Source organism: Haliotis rubra, unplaced genomic scaffold (assembly GCF_003918875.1).
Source record: "Haliotis rubra isolate DU_JTF1 unplaced genomic scaffold, ASM391887v1 Scf827, whole genome shotgun sequence".
Lineage (NCBI taxonomy): Eukaryota > Metazoa > Mollusca > Gastropoda > Lepetellida > Haliotidae > Haliotis > Haliotis rubra.
In genome coordinates this window covers 382241-401468 of record NW_025767554.1, presented here as the reverse complement: position 1 = coordinate 401468, position 19228 = coordinate 382241, and positions in this window count along the sequence as shown.

Genomic DNA, 19228 nt, shown 5'->3' with positions numbered 1-19228 from the left:
CTTTGTAAACTGAGATGGTGTGAGTTACCGAGAGTGGTTTAAAACGTTTCCCGCTGTCTAATATCGACTATGCTTATCACCCAAGGGCTGTTGTTTAATAATAAGCTTCATGTGAACATATGTTGGAAACATTAAATTCCCTGCAATTGTTTCGCGCTAACCACAGCTTCCATTGACAGGGATCAATTAATTTGGTGAGATAAATTATTACCAATGATTCAGTGGTGTCAGCTTGAATTGTGACTGTCAGCAATAAATAGCTAGCCACACTGTATAATATATCCAATGATATACATGTACATGTACATGTAAATATAGAATTGATTTCTTAAACTTATATTTACCAGGAAAATGGCTATTAAGCATTAATTTCATGATATAAGCCAGTTACAATGTATGGTACTGTTTGAAAAGTATTCAAGCAAGGAGACATTGAATTAACCGACACTCTGTATAATCCGACATTTATTCCCGGTCCCAGTGAGTTTTGGATTATACAGAGTCCACTGTAATTACTTCCCCATGTCGTACATCTGCCAGTGGATCCACCGTGTCATGGTGACAAGCGTAGGTCCCGCATCCTGGGGCTGGGTGCTGCTTATCCTCAGATGGAAACTACGTATTTCCTTAACATACAGTTATTTCAATTGTCGCAAAAGTCTTAATGCTCAATCGAACCGTGGGAAATATATTGGAAACATAAGGACATTCAACTAATTTCAGCTCAGCAGGTGCTCGGTCTCCCTGCGGAGTCTGTCAACAAATTCACGGCTCGTTAACTTGGACAAAGGATGCTAAGTAGATTAGCGAGGGATATCTACTTGCTGGTGTACAAAGGGAAGGTTCAGTCTACGACTATTTGTACCTTTGTCACAGTGGACTAATTGAGTGAGTGAGTGAGTGAGACTAGTTTTAAGCCACTTTTAGCAATACTATTCCAGCAACATCACAGCGGTGGACACCAGAAACGGGCTTCACACATTGTACACATGTGGGGAATCAAACCCGTGTCTTCCGCGTGACGAGCGAACGCTTAACCACTAGGCTACCCCACCGCCCGTCTAACCGATTAAGAACTATGATGACAGTGACGTCATAGAAATGTGCCTTCATTTATCGTCAACCCAAACAAGATATTCCTATGGGATATTTATATGAAAAGATAGCTTTTACTGTTACGTTCATAACACAATTCAGGCGTCTATTTGAGTAAAAAGCTGATGGTATATACAAGGCTGATAAATAACAAGTTACTAACACGTTACCTACAATACTCGGCACACACATACGTGCCCTTTCTCGTTGTAAATATCTTGATTGTATTTCCACTAAGACTTAGTCCTTACGCATCATCAAACTTTCTTAGAGCTTATGCAATAAGCACAAGTCTAGTCATATCTTATAACGGCATATGTGTGTGTTTACATGTGCTTGTTGTTTAACGCTGCAGTCGGCAACGTTCCATCTACATGTACATGGCGGCGGCCTGTAAATAGTCCGGTCTGGAACAGACAATCCAGTGATTGACAACATGCACATCGCTTTTCGATGAGTGAGTGACAGCCGGTTTTACGCCGCTTTTAGCAACATTCCAGCAATATCACGGCGGGGGACACCAGAAATGGGCTTCACACATTGTACCCATGTGGGGAATCGAACCCGGGTCTTCGGCGTGACGAGCGAACGCTTTAACCACTGAGCTACCAACCGCCCCCTTTTCGATGACATGCATCAGCCGAGTCAGTGAGCCTGACCACTCGATCCCGTTAGTCGCCTCTTACAAGCATGGTTTGCTGAAGACAAAGTCTAACCCGGATCTACGATAATAGGCTAATTTCGCAAACTTTATCAACAATCACATTTAAAATTCTGATGTGGTAGTTTGCAAATCATGTAATATCAGTAAGTCATTTTCCTTAATCTTTGATTTATAAGTGTGATTTTGTCATGTATGCAGTGACAATGTTAAAAGTGCAATCGATATGCACTGCTTCCTCCTCTTTGACAGTACCTGACGTTGAATGTGACGTTAAGGTATTGTCTTCCATTCTTGATGGAGTACTTGTTCCAATGCCTAGATTTTCGAAGCTCTCTTAGCGCTAAGATAGTCGTAAGTTAATGTTAATGTATGGCACCTACGACTATCTTAGCGCTAAGAGAGCTTCGAAAATCTAGGCCCAGGATCGTATTCTACGACTCTTAATGTCGCTTTGACCGGTGAAGATCCTGTGTAGAATAGGTCTTCAGCAACCCATGTGCTTGCCACAAAAGGCGACCATGCTTGTCGTAAGAAGCGACTAACGGGATCGGGTGGTCAGGCTCGCTGACTTGGTTGACACATGTCATCGGTTCCCAATTGCGCAGATCGATGCTCATGCAGTTGATGACTGGATTGTCTGGTCCAGACTCGATTATTTACAGACCGCTGCCATATAGCTGGAATATTGCTGAGTGTGGCGTGAAACTAAACTCACTCACTCAACTCACTTAATGTCGCTTTAGGGGGCTTTGATATGGGCTCCTGGCGGGCCGAGGTAGAGTTGCTACCACCTCCTGGCGGGCCGAGGTAGAGTTGCTACCACCTCCTGGCGGGCCAAGGTAGAGTTGCTAACATCTCCTGGCGGGCCGAGGTAGAGTTGCTACCACCTCCTGGCGGGCCGAGGTAGAGTTGCTACCACCTCCTGGCGGGCCGAGGTAGAGTTGCTTCCACCTCCTGGCGGGCCGAGGTAGAGTTGCTACCACCTCCTGGCGGGCCGAGGTAGAGTTGCTACCATCTCCTGGCGGGCCGAGGTAGAGTTGCTACCACCTCCTGGCCGGCCGAGGTAGAGTTGCTACCACCTCCTGGCGGGCCGAGGTAGAGTTGCTACCATCTCCTGGCGGGCCGAGGTAGAGTTGCTACCATCTTCTGGCGGGCCGAGGTAGAGTTGCTACCACCTCCTGGCGGGCCGAGGTAGAGTTGCTACCATCTTCTGGCGGGCCGAGGTAGAGTTGCTGCCACCTCCTTGCGGGCCGAGGTAGAGTTGCTACCACCTCCTGGCGGGCCGAGGTATGAACGCACCAACGGCAGGTGCACGCCGTGACCCAGCATTGTCGTCCATGAAGACTGACCTTGTGTTCAACGGATGGTCATCGAAATGTGGTACAACAACCTGTAAAGGATGTCCATGATGGACCGTTATACCGTCAGATTTTGTGTGGTCGTCAGTATAACGTCAGGTTTACAGTTATGTGAGAATCACTCCATGCCATCAAAATAACCATACACACAAACACAATTATAACATGACTATAAATGGCTAAATGGGGTTAAAAATAGTAGAGATGCACTTTTCTATGTGTAAAATGACACTGATGTACCACCGTTCAAGCAATGAAGAGAGAATCATGGCGATTTTCTTTTTTACATTATATGTTGGTCAAACATTGGTGATTAAGTAAGCCCTATATCTTTAATTATTAAAATCTCCAAACCTGCTGGATTAAATTTACATGCTCCTCAGGCTTTCGCTCGTCTCGCCAATAATCTTTCATCCTTCATCTGAACCTCGTTTCAATCGTTCCGTTTTTAGTAATCATGAGTATATGACCTTCAGTGCCACAACACTTATCTGTAAGTACAGATAGCGGCGATGCACCGTCTGTAATCTGAAGTTTCACTAGGGGATGCTTGGGTGATCCAGACAGTCGCCAACTTTTTAACGAACGCGGACTTCTTTTCTTGACGGGGCTATCTGTTGAGTTGGCCTACATATATACAGCAGTACTGATATACGATCAAGTCACATAGTATTTGCTTAGTAGAATACTGAACACCTTTCGCCTGTAGTGGGTGAATACAGATTTACACACTTCTCAGCAAGAAAAGAAATCGAGAATTGGCCGCACAATGGTCGTGTGACGACAGAGATGTGTGTGTGCCCGAGCGTGTGTGTTTGGAAGTATCACATGAATATAAATTCAATCATACTACCACTACTACTACTACTACTACTACTACTACTACTACTACTACTACAAATTCTAATACTACTTCTGAAAAATCTACTACTGCTACTACTACCACTACTGATACTGATACTGCAAATTCTTCTTCTACTACTGCTACTTCTACAACTACTACTACTACTACTACTACTACTACTACTACTACTACTACTACTGCAAATTCTATTACTACTTCTGCTGAAAAATCTACTACTACTACTACTACTACTACTACTGCTAGTACTGCTGCAAATTCTACTACTACTTCTGCTGAAAAAATTACTTCTTCTACTACTACTACTACTACTGCTTCTACTGCTCTTATTACTACTGCAAATTCTACTACTATTTCTGCTGAAAACAATCTACTACAAATTGTACTACTAGTACTGCTGCAAATTCTACTACTACTATAACTACTACTGCTGTTGCTGCTACTACTACTATTACTACTGCTGCTGCTGCTACTACCACTGCTGCTGCTGCTACCACTGTTGCACCACCACAACACGAGTCCATATACTACAGCTACTAAATAGAGCAACTAGCCAAAACACGGAGCTACATTGTCAGTTTCCAGGGCATTGTCGCTGTAGCCTGGTGCTCCGATCCCCGTGGCTTCAGTTCTCAGCTCCCTGAGGAATACACATTTCAGCCAGAAACAACATCAATACTCACCATTGCAGGATCAACAGGTGGCGAAATACAATACTCCATGAACACCCGTCTGTCCTTTCAGTTCTGTTAATCCTCGAAGCGCAGCCTTGGCCCAGATGATATCGGTATAACCACGTCTCTCAGCTGGGTAAGCCGCTTGTAGCGTTCAGTCTCAACTAAGACCCAAATGCGGCAACACACAGGTAATATACAGGTAGAACAAATCGACGAGACCACAGGGGTCACAAGTTCACGATGAACCAATAAACAGGTCAATTGATTTTCAACGATGTAATTTCGCAGCCAGTGAAATACCATCACAGATAGGACATGCTCGTTGCGACGTAATTTCGCAGCCAGTGAAATACCATCACATATAGAACATGCTCGTTGCGACCTCTCAGGACGAGCAGTATCTCCAACACTTACTCGTGTGATGTAGTGTTACCTGTAGCCTCGTGTCAGGTTACGCCCCGGGGCAATGTGAGGCCCTTACCTGTTTACTTATCTGTACTCACCTGACACATTATGTAACGTTACTGAACGAGGGACATAAAATGTTGAAATATACCTGTACTTGTAATGTTGGTAGCCTTCATGGTGCTAGGCTCTAATTGAAAGGTAAATTGTATATTCCTTGCTCGGTCGTTTAGCTGGCAAATACAACAAGGCTATGGCTTATTTTTAAAGAGTGAGTGAGGAGGTGGGTTTAACACCGCTGTGAACACTTTTCCTATTATAGCGGCGTGTCAACGTAGTATGTGCCAGAAGAGCCCTAACTGGCGGCTGTGATAACCAACCCTGCCCTAACAGGATCTGCTGATCGCAGGTTCGAATCCCGATTATGATTCTTAGTATATCAACATCATTCCACTTACAATCAGTTTGCGATTTCATTCTTCATTTAGCTGACATGATTAGATATATCCAGATGCTGCTCGGAAGACGCTAAACTTTAGGGAATACTTAGGAACAGTCTCGCGCTCTTGCGTTTTCCAGATAGCGAACACAAGACTGTATATAACAGTAGTCCATACTAAACCAAACCAACTGGGGCGGTGGGGTAGCCTAGTGGTTAAAGCGTTGGCTCGTCACGCCGAAGACCCGGGTTCGATTCCCAACATGGGTACAATGTGTGAAGCCCATTTCTGGTGTCCCCGGCCGTGATATTGCTGGAATATTGCTAAAAGCGGCGTAAAACCATACTCACTCACACACCAAACCAACTTTTGACAGTAGCATTAAAACTATGTTTTACGTAACCAAAATTAACCTCTCATTGCAGCGTCATAACCTGAACTTTAGTTGCCTAGCAACGAGACAGTAACCACGTCTAAGTACATTGTCTGTCTATACTGAATGTGGACCAGGTTGAAACTAGACCTAGTGTAAACACTGTATGTGTGTCACTGGTACAGACCGCAATGGGAAGGGGTAGATTGTATTATGGCATGTGTTGGTAGGTAGGTAGTGGTTAGTGATGTCGGTAGGGGGCCAGTGGGATCCCAGGTCAAGCTGTGAAGGGAGCTGCAGTCACTCCTTCAGCTGGCTCAGTTGGGATATCTGCTGATAACAGCACTTTGACTTGATGAAAGGCAGTGAGCAAATGATTTGAATACTAGGCTGTTAAGTTTTATTTTTGTTAGTTAGTGGTTTAACGTCGCACTCAGCAATATTACAGCTATATAGCAGACAGTAAATGATCGACTCTGGAACAGACAATTCAGTGAACTACAGTATGAGCATCGATCTTCACTCACACACCCACACATATAATAAAAAAGTAAAAATAAAATAAATAAAATAAATAAAAAATAAATAAAAAAAAAAAAAATAAATAAATAATAAATAATAACAAAAAAAACAAAAGAAGAAAAGAAAGAAGGTAAACAGCCCCAAACAAATAAATGAACAAACAAGAACAAAATAACAAAACATCACCATGACTTCTCAGTTTCCGTTTCCATGTTTTCACCAAGAAACTAAACTATATAATCTATCCGCCTGACCAAGAAGGAAGTTTAATCTGCTCTCAACCAACCCGGAAGTGCAGCCATGCCAGAGTGAAGACCATCTGTCGCGTGGATGATGACAGATCCATCACTTGTGCCAGTCAAATATTTCTGGCGTTTTAAATCGACTGCACCAAGCATGGAAATAACGTCAGCAAAGTTCAGGGACATGTTTTATTTCGCGTTCATGAATGATATATACTGATTGACCAGGATTTCGATGGGTAATTAATTTTCATTTGCGCGCGCAGTGACTATTAGACAGTTTAGTCCTTCCGAGAGGTCATAATTTCATCTTGTGAACATTATATTTATTTCCAGCAAAGTCCTTTTTATGGTAATTGCCTTTTTAAAGAATAATATTAATTACATATACCTAATTCCTTCACCCATGAAGGTATGTGAAAAGGGCGAACCGCTATAAGAAAAAGGAAAATACCACCCAACCTCAAAAATGTGTGTGTGTGTGTGTGTGAGTGAGTGAGTGAGTGATGTAACGGTCAGTGTACTGGTATACAGTGAGGGCTGAATCAGGTCACATCAGGCGACGAGTGGTGTATAGCTTTGATACGTGAGCCTGATACGTGTGATACGTGTGATACGTGTGATACGTGTGTGATACGTGTGTGACTGCTAATATTCTGCTGATATTTTACGTACGCATTAAACCAATACATGTAATTGGTTACCTGAAACTTTGTATAATTGCTTAGAAGAAACCAAGTGTGTGTGTGTGTGTGAGAGAGAGAGAGAGAGAGAGAGAGAGAGAGAGAGAGAGAGAGAGAGAGAGAGAGAGAGAGAGAGAGAGAGAGAGAGAGAGAGAGAGAGAGAGAGAGAGAGAGAGAGAGAGAGAGAGAGAGAGAATGACATTTCGCTGCTTGTGATAATTGAAAACACACATGTTGTTGGCACCATAAATGTCAGTGTCCTTGGCCTTGTGGAACCAGTGACACCTTTTCTGACTGAATAAAAGAACACTTACTAACGTCTAAGGTCTAATATCCTCCTACTGCACACTAAGGCTTAAAGCGACATGCATATGTTTATACAAATATCACAGACCTGTAACAATAATATGTCACACGTGATATGTGTCGTGAACGCTGTAGTAGACGACGTCTAGTAAGTGAGTGAGTTAATCTTTTAAGTCACATCGGCAGTTTTTCGGCCATATCGTGACTAGAACAAGTTATAAATTTAGATTCATGATACATGAAGTTAACATATATATTACAAAAAACGAAGGGCACTAAAACAACTGGAATTTAAATGTAAAACCAGTATGAAAATCTGAAACATTTTACCATTGAAGACAATATAATATATAAACAGGCTATACCTTCAGATGTTAGCAATCATAGACAAAGTTAGACATAAATTAAAATTACATGCATAAATTAAAAATAATATGTGCACCCTCACAGACCCTGAACCACATTAATTATCCTACTGCCTACCCTTCCCTGCAAAGCTAAAGCCCAAAATGAAGCAAGTCTATATTATAGTCTGAATCTCTTTTGATTAAATTTGGTGCATGTGCAATCAACAAACCAGATGAACTGATACAAGTTGGTGTTTCTGTGGGAATATTAATTCAGGGTACGAATCTACAATGTGGTTGTATTCTATTCAGTGATATGTGTACGATCCTTTTCCTGATATTTAGAATCCACGTTTTATTCCAGGAGCGATTTCTATAAATTCTGATTCATGTTAAAAACATCTTTCCATGTGTTGTTGTCATTTCTGAGGAATGAAACTGACTTTATACGATTAAGATGTCTACTGATAGAAGATGGATTTCCTACATTATACCGTTACTTGTGCTTTATGTGGAAACACTGCCTGAACACAAAGGACACGCTCGGGTAAATGAAATCTAATTCTTTATTCGGATTAGATCTCTTTTAGGGGTTATGTGTGAGCTGCTGGCCAAAGGATATTTAATAGGCCATAACACCTTAATCCTAATTGATTATATACTCGGATTAAGCATTTCAGAAAGTTGCTACTAGTTTCTTGTATCAACATGTACCAGTTAATCAAGACATTATAAGACTTTTAAGTAATTGGTGAGTAGCTGAGTAGCTATAGTACTGTCGGAAATAGAAAAAAACATGTTTATAGGCTGTTACTCTGTATCCCTAAAATTTACACAATTGCAAATAGCATATGTCGAAATAACCCACTTCGGCCTTACTGGGCGTCCAGTGGGATGCGTAATACGATATCCAGAAAAGCATGTTTACTCGTAAAATCGGGCAAAACTGAGAATAAAACGAATAGCTGCTGAAAACAATAGATCAGACTATAGATGGCAATTAGGTCGCTCAGCCAGGTATGACGACGGACCGTGGACTCACCTGGCATGAAATGCACGTGCTGCCTACAGGCACAAGGGGTCATCTCAAAGATATTTTGTGCTTTTTCATGTGCGTTGACTATGTCTCATCTATTGATTAACATCAAACGTGTCTTTCTTTCATATAGTTTCATATAGTTTATGTTGAGATATGTAAAAGAGTATGATACCCGAAAACCATACAAAACGCATCGTAGTATATAGGTGGCATGACCACCCGAAGATCGACAGGACTGGATATTATTTGTAAATTGTTATGACGTGCCGTGTACCTCCCCAGTATAATTGCCCTAAAGGATTATCTTATCTTAGCTGATATCTCTACCCCCAAGCCCGACCCAATTTGAGACGACCCCTCCTATCTGTCTCTTTTTATAGTGACAGTGAGACTGCATGGTAGCAACATCCTTACTAGTTTCGGCATAAAAGTTATTATTTGTTACGTCAGCTATCGTTTATAATGAATCTACGTCTAATTTCAAATTGGGCATTTAAAAAGTGTCCTTTGTAATACAATATCGTCGCACACTAATTTGCATAAAGCCATGGTCTGTTCCAAATAAGTCTTTTTGGACTTAGAAAAAACCCGCATTGCTCATTTCTGGACTCATTTCCCCTCAGTAAAGTCCCTTTTTCTGTTTCCTTTCTCCCTACCACTGAGACTGTAGTTAGGCCGAACTTAGTTTAACAGATATTTCAGACTTTCACATATCAACTACATAAATTGTAGAGATAAATGAGAAAATACAGTTTTTTTCTATTTCGACAGTACTTTAGTGAGAAACTTGGCCCCTCATTGGCTTCTCATTGGGAATGTATAAAATAGTAAAGAATAGTAAAGAAATGCATTTAGTGTCATTGTGAACATGGAGGTCATAGATAGTAACAAGGGTGGCAAGATGGTATGCTGGAAGGGATACATGTATACCAAAACATCAGCCTCAAAGACCAAGATCTTGTGGAAGTGCTCTAAAAGATCAAGTCTGAGTTGTTCTGCGCTGTTGTCGACCACTTTGGACATAGAAAACCCAGATCTGAAGAAAGAACACAACCATCCCCCAGAACAAACTGACATCGCCTATGCCAAGTGTCGAGTTAAGATGAGAAAGCAAGCCTCTTCTTCCCATGACAAGCCAGCACAGATTGTTGCCACTGCAGTGTCCGAGGCTGAGAGAGAGGTACAGATGAGATTGCCAAAGCAGTTGGCTCCCACAAAAGACTGAAGAACTTGTGCCAGAGATGGGTCAACAGTGACATTTCCACCCGAGACTTGCTTACTGCAGTGAGCCAGAATATCAGACTTTTTTAAATTAAGTAAATGACTTGCCTAGCAAAAAACATTTCTTTTTTTCCGAATACCGTTCCTACCACAAGCGACAAGCTAGTAAGGTAGCAACAAGAATCCGGATTGGCTTGTAAATACCATATTCATCTGCTATGTTTATCCATGCAGCCTCGATATTCCTCTGAGGCCAAATTTGAAACTTCTTCTTGACATTATTTATAACGTGCCTGTTCCAGGCTAGATATCCTTCGCAAGGCACAATCTGATCATTATTACCCCAGATAAAGCAACCTGCATGTTAGGCATTAGAAGGTTAATAAGTAGACTAACGCTTTGTCTCTGAATATATATAATTTTGATAGTAGCAAACAAGCCCATTTAAATTGAAAAGGAGCCCTAGGGAGACCAGAGATAACCTGAAGAAATCCAGACTTGAGATAGGGCTTTAGCATTGCAGAGAGGGCTTGGCAGTAGGGTACATAATGTAGTTCAGGGACTATGAGACACACTAGGTTAATAGTCACGACATATTTCGCCGGGTACTTTTTCTGCTGGTTGAACACAGGTAATTTTGAAAAAACTCACTTGCCTAAGGTGAGACCATATGTATCACATGTGCTTCGTTGTGGGGCAGGACTAGAAAAGTCCTAGAAACTCTCCGCGCCCAACTGATTTGTGACCTGAGCTACTATAATTCCAAGCTTATATTATAATAGTTCTATTCGTATACTGTACTTATGTTTCTGGCGGAACATTGGGTACATATAGCAGCTTACTCATGGACACAATTCTGGTCAATAAACTAATATGTTCTCTTCAGTCTGAGGGGCGGTGGGGTAGTCGAGTGGTTAAAGCGTTGGCTCGTCACACCGAAGACCCGGGTTCGAATCCCCACATGGGTACAATGAGTGAAGCCCATTTCTGGTGTCCCCCCGCCGTGATATTGCTGGAATATTGCAAAAAGCGGCGTAAAACCAAATTCAGTCAGTCAGTTTTCTGCCTGAGGCCATTGTCAATGTCGAAGCTTTAGACTCATGGAATCCATACATTTCAAGAGAAGTGAACCCAACCCATTATTTCTTCAGTCGTCCCCGGCAGTGATATTGCGGGAATATTGCCAAAAGTGGAGTAAAACTAAACTCACTCACTCATTCACGCTTCAGTAAACACTGAAGCGGACGTAAAATAATTTCAGGAAATTTTCCATTTACTTTCGCCTTGAAATACATCAATATAAAATAGACACAAAATGTAAAATAGATGAATAAATCTTTCTTATTACAAACGTTATCAAAATGTTACTATGCTGAGTGTCAATGCAGTATTTGAACACTGTGCGTTCTATTGTGAAATTAGATCTCGGGTAAACGATGCATCTAAACTTACGTACAAAAGGCCACACCTGATGCTTTGGTAAAATGTTTTCTTAAAAACAGGGTAATATTTAGAAAAGTGTTTTTTGATTGCGACTCACAATTCACAAACATTGTGTACGTGTTGCAATAACACCATAGATTTCGTACCCAATTGGAGCATTGCTAGCAAAATATTTACGTTGTTTTAATAGTCTCAAAACACCAGGTGTGTACTTTCTTTTGTACATCAGTATATTTAATGTGCCCTGATATGCATTAGTTTCACTTTGTTGAACTATTTCTGTGACTATTAAAACCTTTGAAACACAGTGAAAGGCACAGGGGACATTTGGATCTGCATCCTCGTCAGGGAAATATTTGTTTGATTTGTTTGTTCTTTAAACACGCACCCTACATGGCGGCGGTCAGGAAATAATCAAGTCTGAACCAGACAATCCAGTGATCAACAGCATGAGCATCGATCTTTGCAACTGGGGTACGATAACATGTGTCAACCAAGTCAGCGAGTCTTACCACCCGATCCAGTTAGTCGCCTCTTACGACAAGCATGGGTTGCTGAAGACCAATTCTAACCGTGATCGTCACGGGTATCTATATAGGTGAAGCAAGGGTCGAAGTGGTGAGTTAGTCGAAAGGATCACCCGTTCCTGGCGCCTGGTCGCTAGCTCAAGTATCATTTCCTCAAGTTTCCTCCTCTTTTTTAATTTTTTTTGTAGCATCATTTATTAGCAATACAATTCCACGATTTTACATCCCCTGTACAGGGTCACGTGGGTGGACATACCAGGGTGTTGTGGTTAAAAAATGATTAGTCACAAATTGGATATCCACTTGTCATAAGATATCCACTTGTCACATATACTCTAGGGGGGTACAAATACATCAATTGTAGAGCGGCCTTAACACGGCAAAATAAAGTTTGACAACACATGTTGTCAAACTCGGGTTTGAGAGTGGGAACTTTTCACAACTCGCCACCAACACCAATTTCAGAGTTGTCAAACTGTTGTCGAGAAATGGGATCGGTCTCTGTTCTCACTCACTTTTCCATCAAACTTTCGGTGTTGTCAAACTGGAGTTTGACGTGTAGGTCTTGTCAAACTCGTGTTGTTCAGCAACAACCAATAGCAGTCAACGAAATTGTCATGTGACCGCACCGACAGAGACATTGTGCTCAAATGACACGAAAGTCTGTGATTGACGTGTGAAAACGCGAGTTTGACAACATTTAAAATTTCAACAACATGTGTTGTCAAACTTAAGTCTGCTGTGTGAAGGCCGCTTTAGTCTGAACTCGGTGTAAAAGTCCAAGTTGTTGCGATACATGTCTTCTTTGAACCCAGGCATTGAAATATTGGGCGTTGAGGTCATGTGTGCGTGGTACTGTAACCCTCGTGGAATCCACCCTAACTACATACATCCTTTGTTGATTAATCAGAGAAAGATTAAGGGATGCGGTACAGGGAGAGAGAACCCTCGTGGAATCCACCCTAACTACATCCTTTGTTGACTAATCAGAGAAAGAATAAGGGATGCGGTACAGGGAGACAGAACCCTCATGGAATCCACCTAAACATACATCCTTTGTTGACTAATCAGAGAAAGATTAAGGATGCGGTACAGGAGAGAGAACCCTCGTGGAATCCACCCTAACTACATCCTTTGTTGACTAATCAGAGAAAGATTAAGGGATGCGGTACAGGGAGACAGAACCCTCATGGAATCCACCCTAACTACATCCTTTGTTGACTAATCAGAGAAAGATTAAGGGATGCAGTACAGGGAGACAGAACCCTCATGGAATCCACCCTAACTACATCCTTTGTTGACTAATCAGAGAAAGATTAAGGGATGCGGTACAGGGAGACAGAACCCCCGTGGAATCCACCCTAACTACATTCTTTGTTGACTAATCAGAGAAAGATTAAGGGATGCGGTACAGGGAGAGAGAACCCTCATGGAATCCATCCTAACTACATCCTTTGTTGACTAATCAGAGAAAGATTAAGGGATGCGGTACAGGGAGACAGAACCCTCATGGAATCCACCCTAACTACATCCTTTGTTGACTAATCAGAGAAAGATTAAGGGATGCGGTACAGGGAGACAGAACCCTCGTGGAATCCACCCTAACTACATCCTTTGTTGACTAATCAGAGAAAGATTAAGGGATGCGGTACAGGGAGAGAGAACCCTCACGGAATCCACTCTAACTACATCCTTTGTTGACTAATCAGAGAAAGATTAAGGGATGCGGTACAGGGAGAGAGAAACCTCATGGAATCCACCCTAACTACATCCTTTGTTGACTAATCAGAGAAAGACTAAGGGATGCGGTACAGGGAGACAGAACCCTCATGGAATCCATCCTAACTACATCCTTTGTTGACTAATCAGAGAAAGATTAAGGGATGCAGTACAGGGAGACAGAACCCTCATGGAATCCACCCTAACTACATGCATCCTTTGTTGACTAATCAGAGAAAGATTAAGGGATGCAGTACAGGGAGACAGAACCCTCATGGAATCCACTCTAACTACATGCATCCTTTGTTGACTAATCAGAAAAATGATTAAGGGATGCGGTACAGGGAGACAGAACCCTCATGGAATCCACCCTAACTACATACATCCTTTGTTGACTAATCAGAGAAAGATTAAGGGATGCAGTACAGGGAGACAGAACCCTCATGGAATCCACCCTAACTACATCCTTTGATGATTAATCAGAGAAAGATTAAGGGATGCGGTACAGGGAGACAGAACCCTTATGGTATCCATCCTAACTACATACATCCTTTGTTGACTAATCAGAGAACGATTAAGGAATGCGGTACAGGGAGACAGAACCCTCATGGAATCCACCCTAACTACATCCTTTGTTGACTAATCAGAGAAAGATTAAGGGATGCAGTACAGGGAGACAGAACCCTCACGGAATCCACCCTAACTACATCCTTTGTTGACCAATCAGAGAAAGATTAAGGGATGCAGTACAGGGAGACAGAAGCCTCATGGAATCCACCCTAACTACATCCTTTGTTGATTAATCAGAGAAAGATTAAGGGATGCAGTACAGGGAGACAGAACCCTCATGGAATCCACCCTAACTACATCCTTTGTTGACCAATCAGAGAAAGATTAAGGGATGCGGTACGGGGAGAGAGAACCCTCATGGAATCCACCCTAACTACATCCTTTGTTGACTAATCAGAGAAAGATTAAGGGATGCGGTACAGGGAGACAGAACCCTCACGGAATCCACCCTAACTACATCCTTTGTTGACTAATCAGAGAAAGACTAAGGGATGCGGTACAGGGAGAGAGAACCCTCATGGAATCCACCCTAACTACATCCTTTGTTGACTAATCAGAGAAAGATTAAGGGATGTGGTACAGGGAGAGAGAACCCTCACGGAATCCACCCTAACTACATCCTTTGTTGACCAATCAGAGAAATATTAAGGGATGCGGTACAGGGAGAGAGAACCCTCATGGAATCCACCCTAACTACATCCTTTGTTGACTAATCAGAGAAAGATTAAGGGATGCAGTACAGGGAGACAGAACCCTCACGGAATCCACCCTAACTACATCCTTTGTTGACCAATCAGAGAAAGATTAAGGGATGCAGTACAGGGAGACAGAACCCTCATGGAATCCACTCTAACTACATCCTTTGTTGACTAATCAGAGAAAGATTAAGGGATGCAGTACAGGGAGACAGAACCCTCATGGAATCCACCCTAACTACATCCTTTGTTGACCAATCAGAGAAAGATTAAGGGATGCGGTACAGGGAGAGAGAACCCTCATGGAATCCACCCTAACTACATCCTTTGTTGACTAATCAGAGAAAGATTAAGGGATGCGGTACAGGGAGACAGAACCCTCACGGAATCCACCCTAACTACATCCTTTGTTGACCAATCAGAGAAAGATTAAGGGATGCGGTACAGGGAGAGAGAACCCTCATGGAATCCACCCTAACTACATCCTTTGTTGACTAATCAGAGAAAGATTAAGGGATGCGGTACAGGGAGACAGAACCCTCATGGAATCCACCCTAACTACATACATCCTTTGTTGACTAATCAGAGAAAGATTAAGGGATGCGGTACAGGGAGACAGAAATGAAAACGGAAAACGTCTAAAACTGGAGAGTACTCATTTGTTGTGCACATCAGTGACGGATCCCGGGGGGTGGTGGTTCAGGGGGTTCGACCCCCCTCCTTTTGAAAATGACTAAAGACCACATTGAAAAAAACCAAAAATTGCGTTGGCGGAGCCAATTGGGTTCAGTGGGTTCACACACACACACACACACACACACACACACACACACACACACACACACACACACACACACGCACGCACGCACGCACGCACGCACGCACGCACGCACACACACACACACACATTCCTGGATCCGCCCATGCACATATATGCCTTACCTGATGTGGTAGATAGGCCCATTCAGAATCCGCAAGTTCAGAATGATGCTGTCAATACATCTGCCCTGAGTTAAGGGCATTCAGGGCATAAAAGTATGTGATTAATGTCAATGTGATTAACCCCCAACCCCCAAACTCCCGCAACTTTTTGCAAGAAGGTTGGTGCACTTTTAGAATTCAGCGCCACAACGTCTCGTGAAACTAGATATCACCTTTTTCAGGTCTGTCACCTTTTTAACAGACGCATCATATTTCACCACACACATGCCCCTTGCATATTTTACCTTGCAAGTCTGTCATTTTTTAGAAAGATTGTATCTTTATTCATTGTGGCATTATTCAGAAAGCATTTATATCACGAATCTTTCCGCCAGTTGCAAAAGAATTCCTAGTCTCGACATTCCGCTGACACAGATTCCATTTGCTTTGAAGCGCAAAATAGCGCATGTGAATAGACTATAAAAAGAATACAATCGCTGATGACACAGTTGTAAGGGCAAGCATGTCCCGCAGTACCGGCCATTCACACACTTTACCTGAAAAACAGTTAGTATTAATTACAGCCCCACGTTACTTTTGGCTGTATTAGAATCCGTCTTCAGTAAGCCATGCTTGTCATTCAGCTGGAATACTGCGCCGTCAAACAACATTACGGCTGTCATGAGACGGCTGCCTGTAAACCAACCTGACAATCAAGTGATCGGTGGGCAGGACAATTCATTTTGATTTACGACTACTGTGGAGACGTTCTGGCTGCTTACAAGTAAGGAAAACGTTTTGGGAGTAGATTTTACGACATGGCTAGAGTTCGTGACATCAGCATCATGATGTATATTTACTGTTGTCACGTCAGTATGCCTGACCTGTGTCAGTTGTCCCATGACACTCTGAAGCAAAGTATACTCACCCCAAAAACACCCCAAAACACAAAAAACGCATAGGCGATATTGATATATATATTTTCAAATTTTTTGTTTGATTCCTATATTTATAATGCTGATTGTGTATATGGAACGGATGCACTCATCGTCAGGAACGTTTAATGCACGTTTACGTTCGAAAGTGTCAACTTGGGTGAAACTATCATGGAGTAAAGGTGGTTTGCAGTATGCGCCTACAGTGCTGAGGATCGTGAGTAGGGACTGCTGTAAGGCTGTCATTGACATTTATTAGCTAAATGAAACAATATGGTTATTCCGCGACTCACCGTAAATCGAGACATTACCATTGGACGTCTGGAGGCTGGGGAGTCTCAACCTGCCGTTGTACGTCACCAATTCTACTCAAGATCGGCCTCGAGGTGGTAGACCTCGGAAACTGAAGCGCAGGCTAGGTACATCCGGGTACTTCATTTGAGGAATTGAATTGTCACAGCAACTGCAACTGCAACTGCAACTGCAACTGCAAATGCTGTGCCTGGTTTGAAGAGAGTGTCGCCACAATCCATTCGTAATCGTAATCGTAATTTCGAACCGATGAACCTATTTTGGCTCTGTGCCGGCGACGTGTATGGTTCAGTGACGAATCACGCTTCTGCTTCAGTGCCGTGACGGAAGAGTACGTGTCTATAGACGTCGAGATGAAAATGTGTCGCCCAGGTTGACCGATATGGTGGTGATTGTGTCATGATGTGGGGAGCCACATCCTACACGCAGAAATCTAACGTTGTGCGCCTTTAGGGCAATTTAACAGCTATTTGGTACAGAGACGAAATCTTAGGATTCACAGATTAGCAGATTAAATTCGTGAAATTACACCTATGCGTTTAATGTTTGGGAGAGTGTATATATTTGGGGGACTTCATCCATATAATTAGTCTCATATGAAGGAAATGGTTTCGTTGTCGTGCAAGTTTCTCCTGACGAATAATATTGTATATATCTTTCCCCGTGAACATCCTCCGAACTTCCATTTCTGGGCTCCCTTCCAAAGTGCTGATGCGGCGTTAGACAATGTTCACTCACCCCAATGTATTCACATTCTGGATTATACTTAGTGAACTCTGACTCAAATATCTGTACATATATACATAGCGTTTAAATTAATAATAGGTAGATGAACATGCGATACTATTAAGTAGTACGCTGTGTGGCATTTTTACCATCTTGCACAGCTATATTTAACAATAAGAATAGAATACTAGTTGGATATTACCTATTGATATGGTACAATATTAGTTATGTTTAATGCGTAAACTTTTTATGGCTTAAATATTAATTCCATGGCTTTGCACAGTACGTTCTACACTCAGTTTACCCATCACAAATGGTCACACTGCTCACATCACTCTTTGCTTGGCGGTGGGGTAGCCTAATGGTTAAAGCGTTCGCTCGCAACGCTGAAGACCCGGGTTCGATTCCCCACATGGGTACTATATGTGAAGCCCTGGTGTCTCTGCCGGAATAGTGTTAAAAGCAGCGTTAAAACATACTTTTATACACCAACTTTTATACAAGAAGCATAAGGTGCGCATGTTTCATCAAGAACGTAAGTGTCCTGTGTGGAACTCACATGATGATCTGTGTGTAATTGACACAGCCAGACACCCCTTGGCTCAACTGTATGATCAACTCGCGGCGTAAAATTATACTCTCTCACTCCAGCGCGCTCACGGTCAGTTCTGTTGTCCCACTGATAGGCCAAGCTGGCCACAGCTTCAGTGTTCAGATTATAAACTCACCTGCTCTCTTACTTCTGAAGGAAGGGCAAATATCGTTCTCAAATATTTGTCGAGATAATTTCTCTTACCATACGTTCAGTGCGTTCCTGTTGTATTAATGTTGTATATATGGATACTTTCTGGTTTAATACATTCAGGAATATGATGTTTTGCATACTGCAATTCGGATTAGATTTACTGGAAGTATTTGTACTTGAACATGAACTCACAGTTCATTGAGTTATTATGATTACCTGTATAATGAAAAAATGATAAACTCCAACCCATGCACTCAGCACCTAAACTGTACATCTGTAGAGTAATGGCTAGTAAATTTGAATGGTGAGTGAGTGGGTTAAGCTTTTAAAAGTGACATCGGCAGTATTTGATAGGGCTGCGCAATATCACCGATTTACCGGTTCAAACGTTTGAAAACGAT